The 13,334-nt window shown below is 40.9% G+C and overlaps 1 protein-coding gene across 1 annotated transcript in view; it reads left to right on the top strand.

The window, feature by feature from the left end:
* LOC126985023 (FMRFamide receptor-like) overlaps positions 1-13,334 on the top strand; it is a 279,333-nt gene that overhangs the window by 179,228 nt on the left and 86,771 nt on the right. The window contains exon 10 of the mRNA XM_050839263.1: positions 1,804-1,833. The gene's annotated coding sequence lies outside the window, so the exon portion shown is untranslated. The remainder of the gene's footprint in view (positions 1-1,803; positions 1,834-13,334) is intronic.

The following is a 13,334-nucleotide window of genomic DNA, read 5'->3' as shown; positions in this document are numbered from 1 at the left end:
TTACGGGAACCCAGAAGCTCCTGTTTATCAGCTCTGCGGGGAAACGAGCTTAATGGTTTATCCTCGATGCTAAACAGTCTGGTAACCACTCACGACCAACCACTCGTGACCATCAACCTTTAACGTGAATAAAAATCGCAAAGTTAAAATGTCCACGCTGGAACTGAAAACTTGAAAATGACAAAACTAATTCGTCAGCTGCGAGGAATACTCGGAAATGGAAAAATTGTGTTCGGGAAAACTTTTGTCTCTGAAAATTATTCGCATGCTGAAAAATACTTGCGACCACAATTTCCGTATGTCAGTGTGTGTGTGTGTGTGTGTGTGTGTGTGTGTGTGTGAAATTTGAGTTTAGCTGAGACTGAATTCCAGTAAATAGTATGCAACTCGTCTCTTTCTGTGCGTATCATGTGCTGATAAATACTTTCGACCTCAGTTTACGCATATTAAGCGGTATTAAAAATGAAATCCCACTTCAAAAATGTGACATGGTAACCCTTAAAGTTGAAAAAAAAAATCCATGTCCGGACTGAACATGAACGACAAGACTAACGTGGTAGATATCCTCCAAACAGTGTTAGGCCTAAGACTCCAGCGCCACCCTCCTCACATAAAATCTCAGTGACCTAGATTCGTGGACGGTCATAGGCAACCTACTCGAAAGGAAATTAGAGAGTAGAGAAATTGTCGCTTTTTATTTTTTCGATATATATGGAGTTGATGACAGCCTTTGAAGCGTAGTAGTATTTATAATTTTAGCAGCAGCAGCAACAGCAAAAACAACAACAACAGCAACAACAACCACAACAACAACAAAAACAAAAACAGTAGTAGCAGTAGTGGTAGTAGTAGTAATAGTAGTAGAAGTAGTAGTAGTAGTATTTTTATTGTTCCTCTAAATGTTTTATGTTGCTCGTGGCGGTGGTGGGATGATAGTTGCTGTATACATCACTCACTGTGTTTGTTTGTTCTGTTTTTTTGTTTGGTATTATAATTCTGCTTGTCTTTGCATCTCATAGTCGCTAGTTTTCATCTGTCTTTAAACAAACTCTCTTTCTTTCCTTTCTCTATTTCCTCTCCTCTTGACTGACTCAAGAGGTATCAGAGAGACTCAGGAAGGTCTCCTCCTGAAATTATTCTCTGATTTCTTTAACTCTGTTCGGGAGCAGAGCAGTGAGTTTTTTTTTTTTTTTTTTTTTTTTTTTTTCTTTGCGCCCTTGAGTTGTCTCCTTAGCTGTAAAAAAAAAAAAAAAAATACCACACGATATTTTCCTTTTGGTAGTGCACGCCGCATTTTCATCACAAGGATACGCAAGAACATTGGAAAACTTCAAGAAGCCATTTCCCTACGCATAGAATCTCCCGAAAAAATGAGGACCTTCCCCGTACAGAAATTTGACATCTATTGAAATGTTAAGCCATCTTTTTTCTATTTAATCATTTTATATAACTAAACCGTTTCTAAGGAAGACACACAATATACATGTTTTTTTCTTTACCAGGAGATGTAAGTCAACCATTTTTCGCTTTCCAAACAGTATAATCTACGTTTCTTTTTGTTTCATCTTAGAGTTATAGTTTCTTGCAAGCGATGAATACTACATTTTTTTATATAAATTTCATCTGTTAATTCACTTAAAAAATGTTCTCTTGTTTCTCTGTTTCCTTCACGATGTTTTTCCTTTTTTCGTGCCCCACTCAATCTTTTATTTAATCTTTTAATTTATCTTTTTCAATATAGAAACAGTTTTATATTCCATCTTTACCAATATTTTTCTGATTGTTTCTTCTTTTCCTCCACAGTGCTTCCCGTCTCCGCGCCCCGCTAATGAGGTGAGTGGCGACGCTGGTCTCTGTTTTCCCTCCTGAGCTGCTTCGTGCGTCGAGAGCTCGCTTGTTTTTCCCTTCAGGTGTGACTCGAAGGTGGGAGGAATTGATCTTCTGTCTATTTGTGTTTTGCTGTGCCGCTGTGTGTGTGTGTTTGTGTGTGTGTGTGTGTGTGTGTGTGTGTGTGTGTGTGTGTGTGTGTGTGTGTGTGTGTGTGTGTGTGTGTGTGATTTACGTAGTGGCTTTCATGCCGTCTGAGAATCACTCACGCAACCGTCTTCAGTTCCGTATAACACACACACACACACACACACACACACACACACACATACGTCCCTCATCCCGGGCCTGTTCATGTCAGCTGTTTCGGGTGAGTGGCGGGAGAGGCGCGTGAGCTCATCAGCCTCCCGTCTACTTCCTCATTGCCCCTCACTCCTCTTTCCGCCTCAGCCTCAGCCCTCCAGCCTCTTCCCGCCTCCCCGCACACCTTATCCAGTGTTCTCCCTCTTCTTGCCTCATCTCATTCCGGCGTGTGGCTCAGAGGCTTCGCAGGAGGAGGAGAGCTTAACTTTCCCTTGTGTTAATTGTGTTTTCCAGGACCATATGTATTTTCTTTTTTTGTACGGTAAGGAGATTGTCTGAGAGCCGAACAAACATACACATAGCGTGATTCTGTTGCTCTAAGAAGGGTGAGAGGAGAAGCCGAGAGGGTAATATGAGTCGAGATCCAAAGGTGTTGTGATACTTCCCTCTTCTGAATGTATATCTTGAAGGAGGAAGGTTTTTTATTCTAGCGGAGGAAAGGCTCTGGGGGTGGGGGGCAGTCGTAGCTTACTCGTTGATCTCCCCAGTAGGGCTTCCGGCGGATAACAAACATATCCTATCCTGCCGTATCTCCCCTCGCCGGGTCTTCCTCTCCCTTCCTTTAGCAGCGAACGGAATTACAGTAAACAACCTTGAGGGCGTACACGTAACGTTTTCCTCCTCTTTTGCCTTGCTTTGGTGTGCTGCAGAGACATGGCTCCCAGCTTTATCTCTTCTCTGCACTGCTCCCGGCCTGCACGCGCCAGCCATAACATTTTATTTCCGTGTTGCATTGTGGGCTTTCCTGCAGGTAAAAAAATAATCCCACCCAGCTCTGTCTCCCCTTCCTGAGTCTTCCTCCGGCCTGTTCCATTCATAGCGGCCAGGAGTGTACTCAAAACAATATCTCAGGATGCGCCATCTCTATATTTTTTTCCCCGCTGGTTTGTGGGAGGCTGCAAACATGTATCCCGGAAAGTTATCTCCCATTTCAGGCTCTTCTGTTGCCTTGTTTTTTATCGTGGCAGCCAGATGTACTCTAAAACTCTACGGACATCACCCATTGCAGTTCATTTATTTTTTCGCTCTCGGTGTTATAGGAAAGTTAGAAAATCATCCTACTTAACCTTACTCTCCCGTCGACCTTCTCTTGTGGTGGCGAGATGTACATGGAGGAAAAACTCTACGGATATCACCCATTGCAGTTCATTTATTTTTTCGCTCTCAGGAAATCATCCTACTTAACCTTACTCTCCCGTCGACCTTCTCGTGTGGTGGCGAGAGGTACATGGAGGAAAAACTCTACGGACATCACCCATCGTAGTTAATTTATTTTTTCGCTTGGTGTTATTGCCAAGTTAGAAAATCGTCGTACTTAACCTTACTCTCCCGTCGACCTTCTCTTGTGGTGGCGAGAGGTACATGGAGGAAAAACTCTAAGCATATCTCACATAGCATTTCATTTAATTCTTCGCTCCTGGAATTTGTTGTTTATTATATATTTGAGGGCTGTGAGCGAGTGTAGAAGCTAAGTAGCAACGGGAAGGTAGAAGTAACACACAGTGAGCCAGATTTCGCTACCACGTGTCGCCTACATTTCCTCCTACCTCCTTTGGTCGCCCGCCGCCGCCAACCAGCGCGTGTAATGCCTCGTCGACGCCCTAACTTTCCTGCCGCCACAGTTAGTCGCGCACAACTCCGTGTAACCAACATGAGAAATGAGTTACCATGGAGTTGAGGAGGAAGAGGAGGGACTCGAGGGTGAGGTCTGTGGTCTGTTGATTTTATATTTTGTTTTATTTACTTTATATATTGGTGTTGTTTTGCTGTTTTTGATGTTATAAATTCCATTATTCTTGTTCTTATATTATTCGTATTCTTCTTCTTCATCTTATTATTTTTATTATGATTGCGACAACAGCAACAACAAAAACAACAACGACAACTACTACTACTACTACTACTACTACTACTACTACTCCTGCAACTACTACTATCACCACCACTACTACTACTACTACTACTACTTTTACTGTTAATACTCCACCGACTACCACTGCTGCTGCTACGTCTGCTATTATTACTGTTCCTACTTACTACCATCAGTGTTCCTGCTACCATCGTACACTGCCTGGTTGCTACTCCTGGTTCTTCATTATGCCTTCCCTTCCTCTCCTCCCGGCACCGTTGGCTGGCTCCTCGGATGAATAAACACCGCCGTGTCCGCCGCGGACTAAAGAGGTCGAGGCGCTGGGGCTGTAACGCCTCTCCCGGGACCCTTGAGATCCATACCATCCCGCAGGATAGGCAGCGGTAGAAGGACGGGATTGTTTTTTTTTTTATATGCTATGTGATGATGAAGTTTGTAATGGATTGTTATTGTTCTTCTTTTTCCTTTTCATATTATTATTATTATTATTATTATTATTATTATTATTATTATTATTACTACTACTACTACTACTACTACTACTACTACTACTACTATTATTATTATTGTTATTCGTGTTTTTATTATTTTTATCGTTATTTTGCAAGTTTCTTCGTTCTATTATTATTGTCTTACATGTAGTAGTAGTAGTAGTAGTTGTAGTAGCTCCAGCGGGTAGTAAGACTGCTCGGGTTCCTCCATCTCTCATCCTGGCGGGGTACAGCCGGCGCGCGTCCAATCCGCCTGTCCGTCCCGCGCCCCTCCCGCGGCGATGAATGGGTGCCCGGGGACGCGCAGGGAGGCAACTCGTTATTACCCTGACTCCGCGGCTGAAGGAATCCAGTCCACCTGTTATACCACGGGAAAATTGCAGCTTGCACACACACACACACACACACACACACACACACACACACACACACACACACACACTACTTTTCTTGCTTAAATTAATTCCTTAAGCGGTCTTCCTTCTTCTTATTTCTCGTCTTCTTTTTCTTCCTTTTCTTTATTTCCTTCTTCCTCTTCTTCGCATTATTAATATTATTCTTATCCATATTCTTTTCTTCTTCTGTTCTTCTTCTTCTTCTTCTTCTTCTTCTTCTTCTTCTTCTTCTTATTATTATTATTATTATTATTGCCGCCCGACATTAACCATATATAAATAGCAAGAAAGTGCAATACGGAACATAATGTGTGACGTAACTTATCAAGACAGGAGTAAGTCGGGCAGGTTGCGGCATGGCAGGGCAGGGCAGGAGTAGGCGGGAGCAGAGCATGACAAGGCGACGCTCTGAGTTGCGATACAGACAAACTTGTAGCAAAGACCAAAACGTCGCGCTGAATTATGCATGAAGGCGAAAATGGCCGCTAATTGCTGAGGATCGACTGAAAGAGAAGTGAAATTGCCCATAGCGACGCGAAAAGGTTGGCTAATTGGACAGGAAAATAGGTTAGTGACTTTTAATTGACATAGACAGATTGAAGAGTGTTGCAGGGAGATTATGTGTGTTCTAACGCTGATGTGAAGATTGCCCTATGTGTGTGTGTGTGCGTGGGGGGGGGGGGGGGTTGCTAAGAGTTGTTTATGTGTCCTTTTTTTGTGTGTTCTTATTTATGATTTTGTGTGTTGTTTTAAAGGAGAAGAAGAGAAACGAAAGGCGAAAGAGTGATATTTGAAGAATGATGATAATGCCCCCTCCCCCCTCCGAAAAAAAGGGGGGGTTTGAAAAAGTGATTGGATTTTATTTTTCCTGAGAGAGAGAGAGAGAGACGGACAATTTTTTAATATTCGAGTTTTTTTAATGGGTTGTTGTTCTCTCTCTCTCTCTCTCTCTCTCTCTCTCTCTCTCTCTCTCGTTTCTTCTCCCACACGGCGCGTACTTTCTCCCTAAAAACAAAAAACAACGAAGCCAGTTAAAAATATAATATTCCCGCACCCTTTCATTTGCATTTTAATCACAAAACACCTCCTTCTGCCCTTCAACAACAACAACAACACACACACACACACACACACACACACACACACACACACACACACACACACACACACACACACACCTATTAATATAAAGTGCTTCTGTTAAGACCATGTATGTTTGTATGTATGTGTATGTATGTCTGTATGTATGTATATGTGTATGTGTGTGTGTGTGTGTGTGTGTGTGTTTGTGTAGCAGCTTCTTTTTTTCCCTACTGTGTTTCTCGGCTCATTTACCTCTCTTCTCTCCTTCCCTCCCTCCCTCCCTCCCTCCTTCCTTTCCTCTCCCCTCATTTTGTTTTACCTTCCACAATATTTCATCATCACCTATTCTCTTTCTCTTCCTTCTCCCTTGCCTCACTCTCCTCCTCCTCCTCCTCCTCCTCCTCCTCCTCCTCCTCCTCCTCTCCGTGACCTGGTGTATTAAGAGGGAGTTTATTTATCTTGTCCGCTCCCTGGGTCATGATAAGTGTGTGTGTGTGTGTGTGTGTGTGTGTGTGTGTGTGTGTGTGTGTAAGCAGTCAAGCGGCCCATTAGCTGAGAGAGGGTCCCGGCGTGCATTTTGAGACGACACACACACACACACACACACACACACACACACACACACACATACACACACATTCTTAATACATGGCGGACTTTTGTGGTTGTTAACGATCTTATTATCAAATACTTGCCATCTTTTTTTTTCTTTTTTTTTTTTCCTATGCATGAGTGTCCGTAAAGGGGTTCAAGAGTGCATGTTGTGGGGTTTGGCACTTTGTACTTTGCTCCCTTTGCTGTCTACCTCTCTCTTCCTCCTCTTCCTCCTCTTTTTGCTTTTCCTGTTCCTCCTCACCCTCTTGTTTTTATTCCCTTCCTCCTAGCTTTTTTTATATATAGTTACGGTTCGTTCCTGTGTGTTGTTCGTAAAAGGGTTCAAGGATTCTCGTTGTGGGGTTTCGATACCGTACTTTGTTCCCCTTCCTGTGTACCTCTCTCCTCCTCTTCCTCCTCTTCATGCATCACCTGTTCCTCCTGACCCCTCTTGTTTTATTTTTTCCTTTCCTCCTAGCATTTTTTTATAGTAACTGAGGCATCTTAAGGGCAGAGAAAAAGCCCGCTAAGTGCTGTCCCTGTAAAAAAGTAGATTGTTTGAGTGACCTAAAGAGAGAGTCAGTTCCGGTTGGTGAGGATACTGGGTTTCAACACCTTATTTTTTTTATGGTGGTGCAGATGGTTTTGATGATAATGAAGATAGTAATGCTGTCAGTGAGAGTGTTAAGGTGAATGGTGAAGGTGACTGAAACTACTGATGATAATGATGAGGATGTGAGCTTTAGGATGATGATGGTGATGGCGTTGATGATAGCATTATATAGACAGCCGTGTCATTTGGTTGTGTTGATGCGTGAGTCACCGCCTTGGCAGCGTGTCCCGGGATCAGTTGTCTGGCCCGGTCTTGTAATCTTCCTCTCCTTCCGTTCTCCATTGCTATATATTTTCATAGCACACGACCTATGACTTGGTATTGCTAGGTTACTAATTTGGTGGTTATAGTTTAGTGATTTGGTGGCGTTAGGTTATGGAGTGGGGCTAGGTTAGTGTATTGGTGGGTCTGATTTTATGTGTTTTAGCAAAGAACGATTGATCAGACGTTTCTTCTTCTCTTCTCATCTCTTTTCTTTTCTCATCTTTTCATATTTTCTCTTTTTTTCCTCTTCTTTCTTATCTACCCTTGCATATCACCATCTTTTGTTCTCTTCTCGCTCTTCTCGTCTCTTCTCTTCTTTACTCTTCTCCTCTCTCCTCTCCTGTCGTCATTTTTCTTTTCTTTATCTTTTCTCCTCTCCTCTCTTGTTCTTCGATAAGGTCTTTTTATTTCATTCCCTTTCCTGTCCATCTCTCTCCTCCTCGTTGACTTTTTCTCACCTCCTCTTCCTCTTCTTCTTGCTCCTCCTCCTGTCCTTCCCGACCCCTCATGTTTGTTTGTTTTTTCTCGTTCTTCCTATCTTCGTTTTTCCCTCTCCTCCTCCTCCTCCTCCCTTTCACTCCTTCCGTTCTAGGTATCTTTAATTCTTTCCTGCTTTCTCTCTCTCTCTCTCTCTCTCTCTCTCTCTCTCTCTCTCTCTCTCTCTCTCTCTCTCTCTCTCTCTCTCTCTCTCTCTCTCTCTCTCTCTCTCTCTCTCTCTCTCTCTCTCTCTCTCTCTCTCTCTCTCTCTCTCTCTCCTGCTCCTCCTTTTCCTTGTTCTCGTGTTTAATGTTTTTTTTCTTTCCTCTTATCTCTTATCTTTTTTCTCCTCCCTCCATATCCTTCCTTCCTGTGGTAATTTCTTTCCCTCGTCTTTCTTGGTGCGTCATGTGTCCCCGGTCTCGCTTTTCTAAGATTCGGTTTGTTTATATATTGTCTGTCGAATTTTCTTCCTCTATTTTTCTCCTTTACCCATATTATCCTCCCTATATATGTATTTTTTTTCTATGGGTTGGTTTTCTTTTCCTACTCTTTCAGTTTCTTTAGGTTTCGTTTCTTTTCCATTTTGAATTTTCTTCCTAGTTCACTATTTTAACTTCTCCCTATTTTATGCATCATTTTGTAAGTTATGTCTAATTTTCTTCCTAGTTCACTATTTTAACTTTTCCCTATTTTATGCATCATTTTGTAAGTTATGTCTAATTTTCTTCCTAGTTCACTATTCTAACTTTTCCCTATTTTATGCATCATTTTGTAAGTTCTGTCTCGCCTTGTATCTCTCTCCTGCTTATGTGGATGAGTAATTTGTTTAGTGAGTTTGCCTTCGTCTTTTTTTAATGATTTTATTGTCGCATTCATTATTTTCAGTTTCTTGGTATTTTTCCATTTGTTTCCTTTGATGTTATTTATGTTATTTTTTTCCAGTATATATAATCACGTTGTCTCATTTTTAGTTTCCGTTCCGCCATTCCGTCATTTCCATTGGTCTTGTTTTTATTTCCTCCTTTCATGTTATTTCTTTCCAATATTCCACCATATTTGTTTTCTTTGTTTCGTTTTAAGTGTTTCGCCATTCCCTTATTTCCATTGCTGTTGTTTTTATTTTCTCCTTTCATGTTATTTCTTTCCAATATACCACCATATTTGTTTTCTTTGTTTCGTTTTTAGTGTTTCGTCATTCCCTCATTTCCATTGCTGTTGTTTTTATTTTCTCCTTTCATGTTATTTCTTTCCAATATACCACCATATTTGTTTTCTTTGTTTCGTTTTTGGTGTTTCGCCATTTCCTCATTTCCATTGCTGTTGTTTTTATTTTCTCCTTTCATGTTATTTCTTTCCAGTATACCACCATATTTCTTTTCTTTATCTCGTTTTTAGTGTTTCGCCATTTCCTCATTTCCATTTTCTTCATCATAGTTTAATTTCCTTGTCTTTCTTCCCGTGCAATGTTCCCGCTAGATATCACGTGTATGGTTTTTTTCCCTCCTTATCAGTTTCCTTCAGCTTCCTTGTGTCCATCTTCACGCGTCATTATTTTTCCTATTTCTTCCTCCCTTTCGCCTTGTGTTGATTCCTGAAGATCATAACATTTTCTTTTATCTTGCATCCTTGGTATCAGTTTCCGATGCTCTTTTGTTGCGGTCCTATTTCCTTCCTTTATTGCATTCCATCTTCTCACTTTTCCCTCCCTTCCCTTCCTTCCTGTGTAAGCTCTCGTATACGTGATCACTTTTTTTATCGTCTTTTTTTTTTTACAACAAAGGAGACAGTTTCTCGTCTTTCTTTTTTTTTTTTTTTTACAACAAAGGAGACAGTTCAAGGGCACAAACAAAGGAAACAATAATAAAAAAGCCCGCTACTCGCTGCTCCTAAAAGAATCCAAAGAGGTGGCCGAAAGAGGGATGAATTTGGTATATCAGTTTCGTTTGATCGCTTGCTCCCATCTCATATACTTTCTTTATTTTGTTTTCTATATTTTCTCCTTTTCTTTTCTTTATTTATTTTCGTATTCGCCAACCATTGTCTCTAATCAGTTTTTTTATTCATGTCATTCAACTTTTGTATCAGTTTCCCCTTGTTTTGTTTTATTATTTCCCTCTTGATTACTTTCCTTATTAAATTTTCCTTATTTTTCCCATTTCCTTTCCTCTCTAGTTTATTTTTGTACACGCCAAACCTTTTTTCTCTATTCTATTTTAATTTCTCTTCTTTCTGTGTTCCCCTTGTTCTCCTGTTTCCATCTTCACACCTTTCTTTATTGTATACATTTTCTTTATTTTTGCCATTTTCTTTCCTCCTTAGTTTATTTTTGTATACCCCAAACCTTTTTTTCTTATATTCTATTTTAATTTATCTTCTTTCTGATATGGTTCCCCTGTTCTCCTGTTTCCTTCTTCACACCTTTCTTCATTACATACATTTTCTTTATTGTTGCTATTCCCTTTCTTAATTAATTTTCCTGTACGCTAAAAACTTCGCTTCTTTTTTATTTTATTTTCCTTTTGGTATCGGTTCCCTTGTTCTCTCGTTTCCATCTTAATTTCTTTCTTTATTACATTTTCTTTATTTTCGCTTTTTACTTTCTTCCTGTTAATTTTCGACCACGCCATCAGTTTCCTTTCGTATCTTTGTTTTATTTTAAATTCTTTCTTTATTACATTTTCTTTACTCTCCCTTTTTCTTCTTCCTGTTAATTTTCGACTACGCCATCTCTTGCATTTTTCTGTTATTTCTCCCACTTGGTGTCAGTTTCCCTTGATTTCTTTGTTTCAATCTTTACATTCTCTTTATCTCTTATTTATCCACGCTTTCTTCCTTCCACAGTTAATTTTCCTATGTCACCACTTTCATTCTTTATATCTCTCCTTTTTTCATTCCCAGTCGCTTGGTTCCCTTATTTTCCATCTTCACACTTTCCTCACGCTCTATAAATTTTCGCTATTACTTTATGCGTGGATTAATCATCATATACAGCTCCTTAATTTATCTCCTTTGGTTCTCTTCTTTCTTGGTTCCGATGTTTCCATTTTCACATTTTTATAACACTATCTTTTCTTAATTTCTTCTCTTCTATGTTTTCCAGCTCCCTCATCGTATACAGCGCCTTTCTTTATCTGCTTTGGTTCTCTTCTTTCTTGGTTCCGATGTTTCCATTTTCACATTTTTATAACACTATCTTTTCTTAATTTCTTCTCTATGTTATCCATGTTATCACCCTCGTTCCTTTCGCTCTATCTCATCAGTTTTACACTTTCCCTTTAAGTCGGTCATCCTCGCCTTCCTTATTATTCCTCATATTAGGTTTCATTTTCCTTCCTCTCCGCGTTCAGTTTTTTGTCTGTCTGTCTCTTTTCGTTCACGTTTTCCTCGTTCTCGCCTTATCAGTAATCATAATGGTGTGTGTGTGTGTGTGTGTGTGTGTGTTGCTTTCAGGCTCAGATGTAAGTCGTTTGTGGGTTCTAAAACTCCACTTGAATCATATCTCTTAATGAGTGCTAAGTGTTATCAGGGGAATCGTAATTACTAAATCTCTCTCTCTCTCTCTCTCTCTCTCTCTCTCTCTCTCTCTCTCTCTCTCTCTCTCTCTCTCTCTCTCTCTCTCTCTCTCTCTCTCTCTCTCTCTCTCTCTCTCTCTCTCTCTCTCTCTCTCTCTCTCTCTCTCTCTCTCTCTCTCTCTCTCTCTCTCTCTCCTAAGTAAAATAATAAGACAAAGAACAGGCTAACAAGTTTTCATCATGAGTGCAACGGAGACTTGTGTGTGTGTGTGTGTGTGTGTGTGTGTGTGTAACTTTGTAGAAGAAGACGAGGAGGAAGCACTTCGCAAATGATATCGTTATCTTGCCACTCCTCTACCGCCGTCCCTTCCTTGTTACCCAAAGTGATATTTTATACTTTATTTGGTCTAGTCCGAGTTCTTTTTTCCCTGCTTTTTTTTATTTTTTTACAACAAAGGAGACAGCTCAAGGGCACACAGAAAAGTAAACAATAATAAAAAAAAGCCCGCTACTCGCTGCTCACAAAAAGAATCCAAAGAGGTGGCCGAAAGAGAGGTCAATTTCGTTGTCTCCTCTTTCTCTTCTTTCCTTCTTGACGGTATATATAATTTTTTCGCCTTTTCCGCCTGTCTGTCTTTGTGACCCGCTGTGTTGTGTTTACTTGGGTTTTCTGCCTCTTTCATTCCTTACTTTGTTTTTCCTGTTTTTATTTTTTCTCTGTTTGATGGTCTCTCTGTCTACCTGTTTGTTTGTCTTTTTCTTTAAGCCTCTCTGTTTGTCTTTATTTCAGCCGGTCTTTCTCTTTTTCTTTCTTTGCGTACTTGCTTTTTTTGCTTCTTGGTATGTCATCGGGCAACTTTTCCTTCCTTCTTTCTTTCCTTTTTTTCTATTTTATCAGTACCTGTATTTTTCTTATTATTTCTTCTTCTATGTCCATTCCTTCCATCAATTCATCCTTTCCTTTTCCATTCCTTTTATCTCTCTTCCTCTACCGTCGCCTCCTGCCCTTTCCTTCCTCTCCATTCCTTTACAAACGTTCTTTCTTTCTTTCTTTGTCTTCATTCCAATCGTCCATCCATTTATCCTTTCCTCTTCCCATCCCTTTCTCTCTCTCTCCTTTCCATAGCCTTTTGACCTTTCCTTCCTCTCCGCTCCCTCACAAATGTTTTCTTTATTGTTTTCTTTATATTAACCCCATTCATCCATCCATCCTTCCTTCCTTCCTTCCTTCCTTCCTTTCTTTCTTCCTTCTTTCCTGCTTCCATTCCTTTTCTCCCTCTCCTTCCCGTAACCTCCCACCTTTCCCTTCTCTTCTTTATATTAACTCCATACATCCTTCCTTCCTTCCTTCCTTCCTTCTTCCATTCCTTTTCTCCCTCTCCCTCCCTTAACCTCCGTCCCTCTCCTTCCTCTCCGTTCCTTCACAAACGTTCTTTCCTTTCCTTTAATATCAAACGTTCTTTCTGTATCTTAACTCCATCCATCCATCCAATCTTTCTACCTTCCCTCCGTCCTTCTTTTTCTCCCTCCATTCCTCTTCTTCCTTCCGTCTCTCTTCCTTACCTTCCTACCCTTTCCCTGCTCTCCGTTCCTTCACAAACGTATCAGGTCAAAATGTCGCGGTCGGGGCGGCTCACTTTCCGTCATGTGGGGGCAACCTGAGGCAGCGGGGGACGTGCCCTGATGGATGGCCGCTGCAGGAGGAGGAGGAGGAGGAGGAGGAGGAGGAGGAGGGACCCGGCAAAAATTCGAGTATTGCTTCCTTCTGCGCCACTGGAAGGGAGGAAGGAGGAAAGAAGTACAGGAGGAAGGAGGGAAGGAAGGAAGGAAATGGAGTAGGGA

This window comes from Eriocheir sinensis, chromosome 58, assembly GCF_024679095.1.
Source record: "Eriocheir sinensis breed Jianghai 21 chromosome 58, ASM2467909v1, whole genome shotgun sequence".
NCBI lineage: Eukaryota > Metazoa > Arthropoda > Malacostraca > Decapoda > Varunidae > Eriocheir > Eriocheir sinensis.
Note: the sequence above shows the minus strand (reverse complement) of the source record. Positions and strands in the feature narration are given on the sequence as shown.